We start from the raw sequence: 16,521 nt of genomic DNA, 5'->3' as shown, positions 1-16,521 counted from the left end.
TACATCAGACTACTGTATTAAAACTTCACAAAACAAAGCTAGAAAAGTTAGCTCTTAAACTGACATTTATTGGCACACTCTGGATCGTGAACAATTCTTTTATTGTGTTGGAGTTCATCGTCTAACAACGCAACTAAATTTGAATATGACTACGTTCGTTTACTTGAAACTGTTGTTTTAAATGGAAAGTATTTGTGAATGTAATTGAATTTCATTGCAATAAATACATTAACCATAGAGACATAGTGTCAAGCGTAAGACCTTCTGATAGTACTGACAATATGAGACTTGATCGAATGTATTGAAACTGTTCCAATATGAGTGGATATTTGCATATTGTTGACCAGTATCAGGTCGTCGGGTTCCAGAACTGAATGTTGTCTGTTCTGGAGGGAAACGCTTTTTTCCTTCTCGTTGTACAAAAGATGAAATTTGCAAATAGGCTGCAACAGTTTTTCGAAAATGATGTAGCATAGCCTTTTGTTCATTGACTGACTAGTGCAGCAAGAATGAAATCAGTTCCAGTATCGTCTGTGCTAATATATTAAAGATGAAATAAGAAATTGCTTAAAGTATCTGTAAAAATGTCAAGCAATGAATATAGTAAAAAAATTCAGCCTGTACCTTGTGAAAACAAGTCTACTTTGGGTGTTACGAATCTTGTCCAAGGTGAAAAAACTGATGTAACAAACTACCACCCAGTATCCCTGATGACAAGTTTTTCAAAGGTCCCTGATGAGAAACTGCTATTCAGAAGAATTGTTAATCACTTGAACAGCCATAATATTCTCAGTCAATGTCAGTTTGGTTTCCAGAAAGGCCTATAAATTGATGATGCTATTTTCTCTTTTGCCGGTCAAATTCTCGAATCTCATAACAGTAAATTGGCACCATTTGGAATTCTATGTGAACTTTTACAGATAGGGAAAAAGCATAATAATTACTGACGGTAATGGAATCCCAACTTTCTCCAAGTGGGGCACAATCACCCAGTGCCTAAAGACTCAGTATTGGGACCCTTACTGTTTCTTATCTTTGTAATTGACCTTCCGCACTGCACCACATCTGTGAGAAAGTTCACCCTATTTGCTGATGATACTTATCTTCTAGTTGATAAAGCAACAGGGAACAACCAGGAAACATCTGTGAACAAAGCATTTGATGACATTCTGAAATTGTTTAACTGTAATGGACTCTCTCTGAATATAAAAAAAAAACTCATTGTGTACAGTTTCATATGGCACATAAAGAATGAGGGGGTATAAATATAGAATATGGTGGACAAAAAATAAAATAAGTCGACTCAGCTAAAGTTCCTGGGTGTGTACATAGATTGCAAACTAAGTTGGTTCAACCATATCCTAGATCTTGAAGAGGGGGGGGGGGGGGAAGCTACATTCTGCAACATTTGCCTTAAACATAATTGCGTCAGCCACACACAAGGATGTCATAAGAGCTCCTTATGCACTTTTGTCTTATGGAATCTTCTTTTGGGGCCACCAGCCCTTGGCAAAAAAAGTTTTTATTGCTCAGATATGCATTGTGAGTAGTGTGCAACCAATGCACTCATGCAGGAATCTGTTTAGGAAACTACAGGTAGCCTATTTACAATGATACCTCAGTGGGCCTACATATACGCCCTTGTATGTTTCATTTATCATGGTCACAACACAATGTCAAAAGAAGACTTTCTTAGCAACCAGTCAAACTATACCCTTGTACAGAAAGGAGTAAATTATAAGTTTTAGGCATCAAAATTTACAATGCTCTACCCAGTGTCATCAAAAGTCTTGTTCCTGTAGCAGCAAAGTTCAAGAGCAAACTGAAGGAATACCTAATATGAAAGTCATTCTATTCAATTAGTGGATAGGAAGAAGTTTTTATTATACTAAGTTAGCCATTCAATGTAAGCATTAATGTAAACTATTTGTTGCTGTATTGTTATATTGTTGCTCAAATACTTTGACATTGTTAATTTGAATGTTCACACATGTGTTAATTCTGATGTGTGTAATATGTTTTTTATTTCTTCTAGTGTTCTTGTTACTATGTAACCAACTTGCACACACGACCACTGTCTCTGGCTGCTAGGTCTTTTTGGCCAAAAACCTTGTGTGTTTGACAGTCTTTTTGTTGTGCCTATCTGCGATTCAACTTCTGCACTATATGGTGAGTAGCAACTGTTCTTTCCATAATATTGTCATCATTCCATCCTAGATTTTCAATTCTTTATGTACTTCAGTGTTGTGTGTATGATGAATTAGTATTTAAAAGTGTTGTGTTATTGGCATTATACATCGGAAAAAGGTTTTTGAGGTTGTTACAGCAGTCTCCATGACCTGATGACAGTCGTGGATACCTTAAATAGTGCTTGTTATGTAGACTCATACTGAGGAGCCACACTTTCTGCTGAGATCTACTGTATTTGTAAAACTCCATATTCTACTGTTAGGTAACAGTTATGGTTCCCTGAACAAGCAGATAACTTAACTCATTCTGTACAGTGTGGAGTGTTATTAGTTCTATGATTAAAATTAGGCTTTGTCAAAGCAGTTTGCCCTCCAAAATCCGTGTAGCATAAATTGCTTTTTTTGTCGCAGTGATAGTGCGAGTTTCATTAGCGTAATGTGCAGGAAGTAGCTAGGAATAGGACACTAGCAATCACCATTGACTGATAATTCTGTCAATATCACATTCGTTCATAGTTCATAAAGAGTACAGAGACTACTCCATCAAGTGATGATGTGTATTTTAACTACGAATATTGTGGCCCCCACAGGAATATGCGGTTTAAGGAGTGTTTTTGTGAGTATTGGTTCAAGCGTATTAAAAATGTCATAAATCAGTCCACAGTTGGTAAACAGGGGTAGTCCACCTCCTGAAGATAGTCTCCCACTGTCCCCACAGCAGATGGATACCCTTCCTCTGAGTGAGCTGCCCCTACTTCTGAAACTTTCCTTCATAAGGAAGTAACAAATGTTTCTGAAAGCTGCATAATAGCTTTTTTTCTTTCCATTTAAATGATTATGTTGGCAGTGTTTGGAATTTGCCTTCTGAAAGCAAATACTAGCAAATCATTCTGTCACTTTGTAATCCAATAGTTTTATGTGGCATGTGAAGTAATTGCTTTTAATGGGACTAGTTTTGCAGTGTCATGGTTGATTTATGTTGGGCGTCGTCAGAATGGAAGAAGACATCATCAAATCATGATGTGTTCTATGCTAGACATATTGTCTTCACTTAGCCTAGTTCGGAATAATGAAAATAAGGTTGTGAGATACTCCCTGTGATACGCAAAGTTGGAATACACTATCAGAATTAAAGACCAAGCAGTATTAAAGCAATTAACTGCCAAAGTGATATTGATGATGGACGATCTTCACAAAGGTTGTAGGTAAATTTTGTGCAATGCTGATAAGTGAAGGATTAGCAAGTGTGTCCTCGAAACATTTCAAAGCATCAGCATGTATTTGCTAGAGTAAGTATAAAGATACTACTGCAAACAACCAAATAGTATTTAGAAGGCAGCACAGCGGCAGGAGAACACGCGTGCATAACTCCCCCCCCCCCCCCTCCCCCCCCCCCCCCGCGCGCGCGCGCGCGCGCACACACACACACACACACACACACACACACACACACAAGGTTTTACTATGCAAGCTTTTTTTTATTTTTATTTTTTTATTTTTTACCTTGTCTATTATGGATTGTTACATTCCTAGGTACTAAATAACATAAAAAATTAACAGTATATATCTCCTCAGAGAGCTGACTTTTTTTTACTGCTTAAAAAAAAAATCTTATTGAAAATTCTTTTGTCTGTATATGTTCTTATTTGCACAGGTTTTTTTTGTCCATGTATTATAAAACCAAAATAAACACTTTCTGATATTTACCCTCCTTCGAGAGAAAAACTTGTAGGGAAAACAGTGAGGTCATGTCAGAAACACAAAACTACCAATAAAATCAATAATAATGATGCATAAAAACATGAAACAGGTGTGAGCTTGGCGAAAATAGGCCAACTTTCAAAGTTATTAAGATGATACTACTCTCCCATACAACAGTCAATATCGAAGCTCTCTTCCCAAGAATGATTGATTTTGGTTTCTAGTTCATTTCACGGCTTGTATAAATGCTACCATTTGAAATGCATTGTGGGATCTTTTGGCACTTGCATATATAACAAAGACCGCAACGATAAAGAAATCTTAACACATTGCTGTGTAAGTTTGTTCTGGCAAGTGTATCATTATAATTGAGTTGTTGTTGGCAACTTTCAAAGTATGTATGCAGGGTTATATGTCGAGAACTGTGTGTGTGCGCGCGTGGAGTTTTTTTACTGCTGTGGACCATGTAAATAACCAACTGATTAAACTTCTAGCTTTTTTTAAAATATTTTTTTTTATTTTATACATTCAGAGCGCTGCCGTTTCCAAACTTATCACTTTGCTCTAGTTTTATTTATATATTTCTCTGTGCACATAGGCATCTAAAATTTTCTTTTGATATAATGTAATGGGATAGATTAAAAAAATCTACTCGCTGGGGCCAAGCACAGCGGCAGGAGAACACGCGCGCGCAACGCCCCCCCCCCCCCCCCCCCCCCTTCCTCCAACTCTCACACACAAAAGGTTTTACTATGCAAGCTTTTGGGGTCAGTGGCTCCTCCTTCCGGCAGAAGGGTTGAAGGGGAAGAGGAAGAGGAGTGCAGGAAAAGGGCTGGAGAGAATTAGGAAAAGAGGTAGAGTTCGAAAAAGTCACCCAGGACCTTAGATTAGGGGAGACTTACCTGATGGGATGAGAAGGAAAGACTGATTGTTGGGGTCTGCACCAGAAGAAATTTGAAAACCTGAGAGGGTAAAGGTGGTAGACAAGGTAATATGTAAGACAAGAGATTACTGCTAAAACACCGTGCTTCTACATCTACATTTATACTCCGCAAGCCACCGAACGGTGTGTGGCGGAGGGCACTTTACGTGCCACTGTCATCACCTCCCTTTTCTGTTCCAGTCGCGTATGGTTTGCGGGAAGAACGACTGTTTGAAAGCCTCCGTGCGCGCTCGAATCTCTCTAATTTTACATTCGTGATCTCCTCGGGAGGTATAAGTAGGGGGAAGCAATATATTCGATACCTCATCCAGAAACGCACCCTCTCGAAACCTGGCGAGCAAGCTACACCGCGATGCAGAGCGCCTCTCTTGCAGAGTCTGCCACTTGAGTTTGCTAAACATCTCTGTAACAATATCACGGTTACCAAATAACCCTGTGACGAAACGCGCCGCTCTTCTTTAGATCTTCTCTATCTCCTCCGTCAACCCGATCTGGTACGGATCCCACACTGATGAGCAATACTCAAGTATAGGTTGAACGAGTGTTTTGTAAGCCACCTCCTTTGTTGATGGAATGCATTTTCTAAGGACTCTCCCAATGAATCCCAACCTGGTACCCGCCTTACCAACAATTAATTTTATATGATCATTCCACTTCAAATCGTTCTGCACGCATACTCCCAGATATTTTACAGAAGTAACTGCTACCAGTGTTTGTTCCACTATCATATAATCATACAATAAAGGATCCTTCTTTCTATGTATTCGCAATACATTACATTTGTCTATGTTAAGGGTCAGTTGCCACTCCCTGCACCAAGTGCCTATCCGCTGCAGATCTTCCTGCATTTCGCTACAATTTTCTAATGCTGCAACTTCTCTGTATACTACAGCATCATCCGCGAAAAGCCGCATGGAACTTCCAACACTATCTACTAGGTCATTCATATATATTGTGAAAAGCAATGGTCTCATAACACTCCCCTGCGGCACGCCAGCTGTTACTTTAACGTCTGTAAACGTCTCTCCATTGATAACAACACGCTGTGTACGGTTTGCTAAAAAGTCTTCAATTCAGCCACACAGCTGGTCTGATATTCCGTAGGCTCTTACTTTGTTTGTCAGGCGACAGTGCGGAACTGTATCGAATGCCTTCCGGAAGTCAAGGAAAATAGCATCTACCTGGGAGCCTGTATCTAATATGTTCTGGGTCTCGTGAACAAATAAAGCGAGATGGGTCTCACATGATCGCTGTTTCCGGAATCCATGTTGATTCCTGCAGAGTAGATTCTGGGTTTCCAAAAAGACATGATACTTGCGCAAAAAACATGTTCTAAAATTCTACAACAGATCGACGTCAGAGATATAGGTCTATAGTTTTGCGCATCTGCTCGACTACCCTTCTTGAGTTAATAAGAGTGAAAAGCTAAGTGTGTTGTATGCAACAGTGGTGGGAGAGGAACAGTGAAAAATATTCAGCTCAGAAAATGAAAGATGTAGAAAAGTAAAGTGGAATGAAGAAATGAATAGCTACTGTGAAGAAATGCCAAAATAGAAGAAAGTGGCATAAATTAAGTCTAGTTGAGTGGCAAAAATCAAGGACATGTTTTAGTGCTAGTTCCCACCTGTGTTCTGAGACACTGGTGTCTGGGGAGAAATCTAGATGGCGTGTGTGGTGAAATGGCCACTGAGGTCATTAATGTCATATAAGGCATGCTCTGCAACAGGATATTGTGTGTTGCTGTGATACACACTTTGCCTATACCCATTCATCCTAACTGATAAATTGGTGGTAATCATGCTGATGTAAAAGGCTGAACACTGTTTCATAACAGGCGGTATATGACACATGTTGTTTGACTGTTGGCTCTTGCTTTGATAATACGTGTTTTGTCGGTTACAGGGCTGGTGTAGATGGTGGTAGGAGGTGCACAGCACAAGTCTTGCAGCAGGGATTGTCACAGGGGTTGGAGCTTTAGGATAGGGAGGTGGGTGCATGAGGAGCATAGGGTCTGTCAAGGATTGGGAGGATGACTGAAAGCTATTCTAGGTGTGATGTGCAAAATCTCTGACAGAATGTATCTCATTTTGGGGCATGATATTAGGAAGTGATGGCCATGTTGAAGTAGCTGATAAATACATCCAAGACCAGAATAGTACTGATTGACAAGTGGTGTGCCCCAAAGTAGTTTTGTGAAGGGATCAGCAGTATCAGGTTTGGATGTGATGGCCCTGGAAATATATGTTTGAGCTAGGCTGGTGGGGTAATTACATCCAGTGAAGACTGAGGTGAGAACGGTGGTGTATTGCTGTAAAGAGTCTGCATCCGAACAAATACATTTGCCTTGAATGCCAAAACTGTATGGAAGGGAATGCCAGACAATGCAAAGTATGGCAACTGTCAAAATTTAAGTACTGTTGTTTGTTAGTGTGTTTAATGTGGATAGATGTGTGCAGCTGACTTTCAGTGAGGATGAAGTCAACATCAGTGCCATGGTATTCAGAATAGGACCATGTGAAAATTAATTGGGAGATTCCTGGAATTTTAACAGATCGGCCTCACCAGGAATCCAAATAGCAAAGATGTCAGCAATGTATCTAAAACAAACCAGTGGTGAAGGCTAATGAATTCAGGAAAGCCCCTTCCAAGCGACCCATGAAAATGTCGGCATAGGAAGGAGCCATCCTGGCTTCTGTGGCCATATCCCAGATCTGTTTGTATGTCTGTGCCTCAAAGGCAAAGTAGTTGTTGGTAAGTATGAAGTATCAGGAAGGAAATGTTAAGCAGCAGACTGACATGTTCATGGGAGGTATTGGTATAGTGGGAGGTGGCATTAGTTATGAAAAGCAAGCTGGGTGGTGGGACTGAGACTGGCACGGATTTCAGTGGATCTAGGAAATGGTAGGTACCTTTAATATAGGTCTTTGTGCTATGGGTTGCAGCTGTTGATCATTAAGATAGATGTACATTCGGTAGGTGTTTTGAACCAGCAACTAAAGGACGGCCAGGATGCGTGGCTTTGTAGATGTTAGAAAGAGGGTAAAAGGTATGGATGCGTGGTTTGGGTGGGCTAACACCTCAATCCATAGAACTTCTCACCCAACTCAAGCCTTATTCCTAAGATCCAGAAACCTGGCCATCCTATAGTTGCTGGCTTCAAAGCACCCACTGAACATATATCTGTCTTAGTTGATCAACACTTGCAACCCTTAGTACAGAGACTTCGCTTCCAAACCAGGGTATCTGCTCCGAGCAGCAATTTCAGGGGATGCCAAATTCATATTCTTGGGAGAAAAATACCTTGTCTCACAAAGCGCCTAATATCCAGCGAATGTTGGTCTATCTATTATTCACACTAGGGGAGCACCTGTCGCATCTAGACGTAAAAAAACTTTACCGCAGACAAAAGGGGGCCGAACTATACGATCCGAGCTGCATAAACCTAAATGGGTGAATGCCAGTTGTGTACGTGGTTGACTGGATATGCGAATGTTCAGCGTTGTTCTGATTATGAGTGAAATTCTTAGATTGAGACTACCAGAGTGGAAATAAACAACTAATGGGAATAACATGTAAGAAAGATAAATGTGTAATCTTTTTGGTGTGTCCAAGAAAATGAAATTTTGACTGAAAATTTTTGCTAGGTAGCTAAATTACTAAGGGCTAGTTGTATAATCCCCACTTAGTAGCCGCTTAAGTTCTGTTCTCGGAATATCTCAGAAAATGTGTTGTACAAACACAAATAACCCATAATCGGAGAAGAAATGCGCTAACTAAAACTTATTATTCTGGCAGGGTCAGTGAAGTTAACTGGAGAATAAGTTGTGACAATGGCAGGAATAGTCACGTAGTTAGTGATGACAAGATTGATTGTTAGAACGAGGAAGGAAAAGAAATAGGGACATCACACACATTATATGGAACAATATGACAATTCCAAATTTATGTAAAAATTTCGTACTACTCGTTTTTGATCTCGTGCTTGAGAAACTGGAGCGTATGAATGTGAGGTATGAAACTATTTCCTAACATAAAATTATTGCTTGTTGTAGGCCTAATAGCCATTTGATATTGGTACTTCATGAATTATATTGTCATTTTATTTATGTAAATGAGGTAGATAAAAATGATTGTTCCAAAACAGTCTCACTTAATTGGCATGTGTTAAAATTGCTGCAATATTAGAAAGGCCTATTTCGTTTTATCTAGCAAACAGTGACAAAATAGACGTAATCAAATCGAAAAACCATACCACTCTTGGGTACTGTTTGTATTAACAGCTTTTTCAGTATTAGACAATAACATTTTGATTTTTCATGTAGCAAAAAATTTGACAAACTTTTATGATTTAATATATTCCATCACAGAAAGCTGTAACAAGAGTAGAGAGGAAGAAAATACTAGGACCTAAGGATTGAAGAAATGTGTACTGCCTTTCTTGTCTCTTCTCTTCACTGGTTTGATATTTCCTATATTTAATTTTATGTCACATGAAAGAGAAATAATTAGCTAAAATGCAATAAAGAGTGCATATTTTCAGAAGAGTTCTTATTCTCCGGGTTACAAGCAATCCCATCCAGTACTAAGTGTGAGTTTTTATGGGGTAGGAGGTCAAACCAGCAGACGGAGAGCAGGTGAGGCACCACAGGATATTTTAATTTCCACTGTCCTGAATATAGGTCTGATGGCTTCCATTACAAAATATACACATTTGAATTCCACAGAACAAAATACAGTTGACATGAGTACTGCACATTGGCACACTTAAGGCCAAATAACATGTTGTACATTTCCTTGAATATAAACGTTTTACATATCAAACTCTTCAAAAAGATGTGGGTTACAACTTAACATGTTGTTGTTGTTGTTGTTGTTGTTGTTGTGGTGGTCTTCAGTCCTGAGACTGGTTTGATGCAGCTCTCCATGCTACTCTATCCCGTGCAAACTTCTTCATCTCCCAGTACCTACTGCAACCTACATCCTTCTGAAGCTGCTTAGTGTATTCACCTCTTGGTCTCCCTCTACGATTTTTACCCTCCACGCTGCCCTCCAGTACTAAATTGGTGATCCCTTGATGCCTCAGAACGTGTCCTACCAACTGATCCCTTCTTCTGGTCAAGTTGTGCCACAAACTTCTCTTCTCCCCAATCCTATTCAATACTTCCTCATTAGTTATGTGATCTACCCATCTAATCTTCAGCATTCTTCTGTAGCACCATATTTCTCTTCTTGTCTAAACTATTTATCGTCCATATTTCACTTCCTTACATGGCTACACTCCATACAAATACTTTCAGAAACGACTTCCTGACACTTAAATTTATACTCGTTGTTAACAAATTTCTCTTCTTCAGAAACGCTTTCCGTGCCATTGCCAGTCTACATTTTATATCCTCTCTACTTCGACCATCCTCAGCTATTTTGCTCCCCAAATAGCAAAACTCCTTTACTACTTTTAAGTGCCTCATTTCCTAATCTAATACCCTCAGTGTCTCCCAACTTAATTCGATTACATTCTATTATCCTCATTTTGCTTTTGTTGATGTTCATCTTATATCCTCCTTTCAAGATGCCATCCATTCCGTTCAACTGCTCTTCCAAGTCCTTTGCTGTCTCTGACAGAATTACAATGTCATCGGTGAACCTCAAGGTTTTTATTTATTCTCCATGGATTTTAATACCTACTCCGAATTTTTCTTTTGTTTCCTTTACTGCTTGCTCAATATACAGATTGAATAACATCGGGAGAGGCTACAACCTTGTCTCACTCCCTTACCCACCACTGCTTCCCTTTCATGCCCCTCAACTCTTATAACTGCCGTTTGGTTTCTGTACAAATTGTAAATAGCCTTTTGCTCTCTGTATTTTACCCCTGCCACCTTCAGAATCTGAAAGAGAGTATTCCAGTCAACATCGTCAAAAGCTTTCTCTAAGTCTACAAATGCTAGAAACGTAGGTTTGCCTTTCCTTAATCTAACTTCCAAGATTAGTCGTAGGGTCAGTATTGCCTCACGTGTTCCAATATTTCTACGGAATCTATACTTACCTTCCCTGAGGTTGGCTTCTACCAGTTTTTCCATTCGTCTGTAAAGAATTCGCGTTAGTATTTTGCAGCCGTGACTTATTAAACTGATAGTTCGGTAATTTTCACATCTGTCAACACCTGCTTTCTTTGGTATTGGAATTATTATATTCTTCTAGAAGTCTGAGGGTATTTCGCCTGTCTCATACATCTTGCTCACCAGATGGTAGAGTTTTGTCAGGACTGGCTCTCCCCTAGGCTGTCATTAGTTCTAATGGGATGTTGGTTACTCCCGGGGCCTTGTTTCGACTTGGGTTTTTCAGTGCTCTGTCAAACTCTTCATGCAGTATCATATCTCCCATTTCATCTTCATCCTCTTCCATTTCCATAATATTGTCCTCAAGTACATCGTCCTTGTATGGACCCTTTATATACTCCTTCCACCTTTCTACTTTCCCTTCTTTGCTTAGAACTGGGTTTCCATCTGAGCTCTTGATATTCATACAACTGGTTCTCTTTTCTCCAAAGGTCTCTTTAATTTTCCTGTAGCCAGTATCTATCTTACCCCTAGTGAGATAGGCCTCTACATCCTTACATTTGTCCTCTAGCCATCCCTGCTTAGCCATTTTGCACTTCCTGTCGATCTCATTTTTGAGACGTTTGTATTCCTTTTTGCCTGCTTCATTTACTGCATTTTTATATTTTCTCCTTTCATCAATTAAATTCAATATTTCTTCTGTTACCCAAGGATTTCTACTAGCCCTCATCTTTTTACCTACTGGATCCTCCGCTGCCTTCACTACTTCATCCCTCAAAGCTATCCATTCTTCTTCTACTGTATCTCTTTCCCCCATTCCTGTCTATCGTTCCCTTATGTTCTCCCTGAAACTCTGCAGGGGGGGGGGGGGCGCAACTTAACACATTTTTGAATAATCGATGTTTTAAGTTTTTGACGTCCTATCTCACACACTTTCAAGTTTTTCGCCTGGTTCAGAAATATCATGATTCGGGGCCGGAAAACATTATTTTACAACTGGGCATTGTTCATTTAAACTTGACATGATTAAAAGTGAAACAAGAACAAAACAGCTCCAGCGAAAACAATCCCCGCCGATGAACAGAACAAGCAGGTCGACAACACATGCAGCATTGAACTGGCAAGGAGTTGGGCAATACACGTCAGCGGCAGAAATGCATAATACAAAATCTCCACCCATGCAATGTTATTCCGGTTGTCTTCTCTTTCTCTCTCTTTTTTTTTTACCCCGTTGTATACTGACAACATGCAGTGTTGCAGAGCATGCTGTACAGCATGACAGTCGTGACCTTGTTGCCTGTGTTACCACGTGCACCATCGGGATCTTCCTCCAGACACCAGTTTCTCAGAACTCTGCAGGTGGAAACTAGCACTACATGTCTTTGGATTTTGCCATCCATTTATGTCAGTTTCTTCTCTCTCAGCATTACTTCACAGTAGTTACTCCTTTTTTCACTCCATTTCAGTTTTCTGTATTTTTCATTTTCTGACCTGATTATTTTTTGCCATCACTGTCCCACCTCTGTTACGTACAATACACTTAACTTTTCATTCTATTAACCCATGTACAATGTTTTAGCAGCAATCTCTGCCTTGCATATTACTGTACCTTTCAGCTCTACACTCTCAGGTTTTCAAACCACCTCAGCGCAGCCCCGACAATCAGTCTTTCCTTCTCATCCCGTTGAGTAAGTCTGCCCTAACACGGGGTTCTGGGTGATTTTTCCAAACTCTACCTCTTTTCCTAAACCTCTCCAATCTTTTTCCTTTGCTCCTCTTCTTTCCCCTTCAGTCCTTTTGGCAGAAGGAGCCACTGGTTCCAAAAGCTTGTGTACGTAACGTGTGTGTGTGTGTGTGTGTGTGTGTGTGTGTGTGTGTGTGTGTGTGTGTCCTGCTGCTTGGTGAGTAGATGTTTTATCTATCCAATTACCTTATACTGTCAAAAATTGCCTATTATCATTGTTACAAAATGTTCTTGCGAAATTTGAGTCTGAGCAGAATTTCGTGTTCTTTTTTTCTCTTTCAGATCACATGAGATTTCATGGATCCACTTATACCAGGGAGATTTCTTCCAGTTGATATGATCAAGAATTCTTTCACGTACGCTGTTTTCATTATTCATTCTGGCATTTAGTTGTTAAATTTTGTTGTATAGGTCCTCATTCATCATGTTCCAGTATTCACCATACTGTTTTATGGGACCCAATATTTTTATTAGCAATTTCCTCTCTTTTGCACGTTTTCTATCTATCCTGATTTATTCAGATCCATGTTTTGGCAGCGTATAGACATTACGATCTTACTACTGTAGTCTTCTGGTCCATATTGTATACCAGTGAGGTTTCTTTCGGACTATGCTGGTGCAAATAATCCATGTTACGCCATCATATACAATCACTTGCTTGATAAAGCTCCATACCTAAAGACTGGAAAGTAACACAAGCCACACAACACTTAAGACATGAAACAGAAGTAATGCACTTAATTATGGTGTGCTCTGCTTGACTGGAGATAGAACTCTTATTGTACAGGTGATTAGTCTGCTGAAAGGCCATTTCTATCTTCCTTGACCTGAATTTATTAGCCTCACCATCACGGCCGTTTTTCTATGTTAGCTCACAAAGATATTTAAATTTAGTGACTATCTTAAATTTCCTGTAATGTGTGTTCATGAAACTTCCTAAGTACTGTATGGTATGTTTTTTAACAGCTTACGCCACTGTGTGATGTCTAGCAGCACTTGCTGTGCTACATGAACCGCATTCCCAGCAAGAGCATCAGCCACAGCGACAAGGTATTGTTCCTGCTGTCACACACCCCAGGTACTGCACACAGAAAACGAGTGGCTGCCAGGCACGTGCCAAATCCGCCGCAGTTGTGAGTAGACCGTCCATTTTATAACTCTTATCTCAGTTGGCCACTTATGGTAATGGGGATTCTACTGCAAGAAACTGTAGAAAAACTTCAGTTTGTTGGAAAAGACAACTGAATATTACTGTAAGGCTTTTAATTCAGTGATGATTCTTTATGTGGTTATTTGTGGAACAAGACTGTGTCCACAATATAGGACATTTTACACATTTCTTGATTCTCTGAACTTCTTGCCGCTGCCGCCTTTGAAAATCTTGTGTAGGTGACACAGGAGAGATAAAGAGTTCCTGTGGTCTCTGCAGTCCTTTCCAGACTTAAGAACAGAGCTTTCCTCCATAATTTTGGGCTTGGATGTCCTTAGGCATTTATTATAAAGCTATAGCAACCATTCATTTGTATCCCTTCTGGATTTCTTTATTTAATCAATTGAAATATCATCCAAACCAGCCGCTTTATCTGATTTGCACTGAATTATTGAATTTTTCAATTCAGTTATTTTGAAATTTTGCATGACTTCAGATATTTCTTCATTTCTCTCTGCAGATAGCTGGCATATAGGTTGCCCGATTTTCTTTTCTTTTTTTGTTTCACCGTTCATGAGAAGTTGATGGGGAATGTGATTGGTTGTTACATCTAGGGTTACCAGATCATCTAATGGAAATGTGGGACACATTGGTAAAAAATGTAACACATTCGTCAAGAATGTAGGACATTATCGCTCAATGAAAAAATTATGAAAATTTGAAATTTAAGTGCTATTTATAATACCCACAGGCATATACATTAATTTTTTTTTAATTCTGACACATACAATGTTAAATATGATAATCAACAGCAGTCAGTTATATTTCTCTGAAGAACTAATCCTGTGCAAAAACATGTTGCTTGTTTGAAATATAATCAAAAAAATTCCAAACAACTGAAGTTTTTAAAATTATATTTCACAAAAACAATACTTTTGACTGGATCAACAGATAATGAGTCGTATGACTAAAACGGAGAATATACTTTATACTCAGAAGTTTGGAGAAAGTTCTCTGGTTGGCATGAATAAAGCGAGTCTGATAATATACTTCACCCGAGTATGTTCTCAGTGTGGGTTGAAGGGTGGGGGAAGTTGCTCAAAGCAAAGAATATTCTCCGATTTTGTATGAATAAAGCCAAAGAGTTTCTCACAAGTGGAGAACATTCTCTGTTTTTGTGAGTGAGCTCTGTAGCATACTGTGAGCTGAGTGAGTTGGGTTGTGATTAAGCGTTATCGAGTGTTTTTTGTGAAAATGGCGGAATTTATGTTTCTTGAAAGGCAAAAAAAGATGTACGTAGTACGCAGGAACACAGAAGAAAGGAACTGTGTAAGTTTGTATAGATTTAACAGTCAAAACAGTAATTGTCTGGCGAATCATTTTCTTCCGGAAAATCACGAAAGAGGAGGAGGCGCCCTTTCCAATGAATGCAAAATGAAAATATTTTTGCGCTATTTAGCGGATACAGGGCTTTCAGATAGGTGTAGGAGAAGATGATTTGGGAGTACACCAGACTACAGTATCACTAACATTTTCGTATGTTGTGCAACAGGTCAACAGGAGAGCACAGTTGTGGATCAGATTTCTGAGAAAAATTAACAAACTAGAAACAGCAAAAGTTAAATGGCAATTGAGATACAAGTTTCCATGTGCGGTAGGGGCTCTAGACAGCACTCACATACCTATAATGAAACCTCCTTCACATGGAGACAAATACGTTAATCGAAAGGGCTTTCCATCTATAAACGTGCAGGTGACGTGTGACAACAGTGAAATGTTTACGAGTGTTCATGCTTTATGGCCTGGGTCTGTACATGATGCTAGGATATGGAGAAACTCCGATGTGTATCATATATTGTGTGAGAACCAGTGCAATGCCCTAATTTTAGGAGACGAAGGATATGGCATTGCAGCGTGGTTAATGACACCATTTCAAAATCCCAAAACACCTGATGAGAGGGCATACAACAGACTTCACTCTAAGGAAAGGGTGATTATCGAACGGTGCTTTGGACAGGTGAAAAGGCATTTCCCAATTCTGCAAAATAAAATAAGGCTTGCCCAAACAAAAATCCCCAGTGTGATACTAGCCTGTTTTGTTTTGCCCAACGTAGCTAAACATGTAGGGGATGAGGATTTTGAGGCACCTAGTGATGACGACAACAATCTTCCAGTAGTGGGAGAAGAGGAAGCAGCAAACGTAGGTGTATGTGGAACAAATAGAAGACGGGAAATTGTAAATGTAATACGTCAACTGTAATGTATGGGAGTCTGTCAAGACATTGAATAATTAAACCCAATTTGTATATTTTTTGTAATTACAATAATTATTCCCTCATGCAGATAAAGCACAGTGCTCTGATGTTACATAATAAAATGCTGTTTAGTGTTTTTTTTTTTCCATCGATTTTACTTTCAACAAAAATTATTTAACATGTAACTATTCAAACTGGAACAGAATTTTCAGATACTACAGTAAATAGCTTTGGACTTAACAGGTTAACGTGAACTGCTGGAATCTTAATGTAATTTCTGTACTGTAACTTCAGCAGATTGGTGGCACAAGTTTTTGTTTTACTTTACCAAAAATGTTCCAAGGATGTGGTGAAAGTATTTGCCAGGTGCTACAGTGAATAAGTGCACAACTGTCTAACCTGTAGCATTTAAAATACAAACAAGTTACTCTTTTTGCTTTACTTTACCAGAAATTGTTTCAAGGATGTGGTGAAGATACT

Source organism: Schistocerca americana, chromosome 5 (genome assembly GCF_021461395.2).
Source record: "Schistocerca americana isolate TAMUIC-IGC-003095 chromosome 5, iqSchAmer2.1, whole genome shotgun sequence".
Taxonomy (NCBI): Eukaryota; Metazoa; Arthropoda; class Insecta; order Orthoptera; family Acrididae; genus Schistocerca; species Schistocerca americana.
The sequence above is the reverse complement of the archived record's forward strand: the minus strand, read 5'-3'. Positions refer to the sequence as shown.